Source organism: Phalaenopsis equestris, unplaced genomic scaffold, assembly GCF_001263595.1.
Source record: "Phalaenopsis equestris unplaced genomic scaffold, ASM126359v1 Scaffold000134, whole genome shotgun sequence".
NCBI lineage: Eukaryota > Viridiplantae > Streptophyta > Magnoliopsida > Asparagales > Orchidaceae > Phalaenopsis > Phalaenopsis equestris.
This window is the reverse complement of record NW_018164576.1, coordinates 3,979,869-3,981,471: the sequence shown is the minus strand read 5'-3', so window position 1 is coordinate 3,981,471 and position 1,603 is coordinate 3,979,869. Positions and strand designations below refer to the sequence as shown.

Below are 1,603 nucleotides of genomic sequence, written 5' to 3'. Positions count from 1 at the left end.
TATATATATATATATATATATATTGATGAGTAGTATTTTTAAAAAAATTAATTGACTACAAGGCTACAAAGATTTATAATCAATTAAAAGTATTAATTAAAAAATAGAATAAAATTATTAATTTGGATTCAAATGACGTTTTAGTATAAACAATAATTTTCAAATTTTACCCCAACCCTTAACATCTTATGGCTACGTGATTAGGATTGTCAAAACGACTCTTTGTTCTTGAACAACACGTGTTTGACTCGCGAAGCAAACGAGCCGAATCTGAACACACTTTCCCGAAATATAAACGAACCGAACACGAGTTGAGTGTGGGCTTGCTCGGGTTCGGCTCGTTTACACCCCTATTGACTACAAGGCTATAAAGATTAATAATTATTTAAAAGTTTTAATGAAGAAAACAGAATATAAATTATTAAATTAGATTCAAATGATGTTGTAATATAAATAATATTTTTTAAATCATCCCCCAACCCTTAACATCTTTTGGCTACGTGATAAGAGTTGTCAAAACAACTCCTTGTTCGTGAACGGCCCGTGTTCGGCTCGCTAAGCAAATAAGTCGAACACAATCACACAATAAATTAAATATAATAATAATTATTATAAATATCCTAAAATCAAAATAAATAACTAAATCATCTGAGTTAACGTAAGACAAATATAACTTCGTCCTTACAACTACTCTAGTCAAATAAAAAATACGATCGATAAAGAGAAAAACATCGCTAATATGTAATGACAAAATATTCTACAAATTTTGATTTAAACTTGCTATAAAGAGTGAACGTAGGACATAGACTTGACTTGTTGAGTCTAAGAAGGAAAGGAGAAAGTGAAGAGAAAGCTTGTTTGGCCTAAGAGGGTAAATATATGTTTAAGGGAGCCACCATTGATAATCCTTCAACTCTAATATAAGACAAAGGGGACGAGGGAGGCGGGAAAGGTCACGCCTCAACTATAAATATATCACCCTCTAGGTCATTTAATTATTTTAAAATAACACTCCTCAATTATATATGAATTTAATTTAAAAATTTTGAGTTAAAATGAATGTAACTCGGATGAATAAATTTGTATTTATGCTCAAGGCTTTGTGACAACAAATCATTTCAATATCCGATACTGGACTGTATCAGGACTCCAATCATAATGCCCCACTTGTACGATCCGGCTCCAGTGGCACATTGTGATTCGAGTACTCATACAATCTTATATTAAAACTCGTGATATAATATTTTTTATCGCACATTGAGATTTGTCAAAGACGGACCAGTTTAGATCGTTGGCTAGAAGGTGTTCAAACTAAAGGCCAGTTGTACTTCTTTAATGCATTGGGCGGATAATTTCGGCCGGTATTACTTTTCAATGGAAACTTGGTCAAGCATGGGCTCCTACGCAACCAAATCCATGAAAACATGAATGAACGGATTTGACCGTTAACTACAAGGCCTTGAATTGTGATAGAAATGTATGCTCTAATTTTAATTAAAAAACATTAATAAAAAAACGTGCCAGCCACTCATGTACTATATAAACCTCCACCAATCAAGGAACCAAATTACTCAAGGAACATTTCTTCATCTACACACTCACA

At 32.6% G+C, this 1,603-nt stretch overlaps 1 protein-coding gene across 1 annotated transcript in view; it reads left to right on the top strand.

Annotated features, from left to right (window-relative positions):
• Positions 1-1,603, top strand: part of LOC110021429 (1-aminocyclopropane-1-carboxylate oxidase homolog 1-like) — a 9,700-nt gene that overhangs the window by 3,740 nt on the left and 4,357 nt on the right. The window lies entirely within an intron of this gene.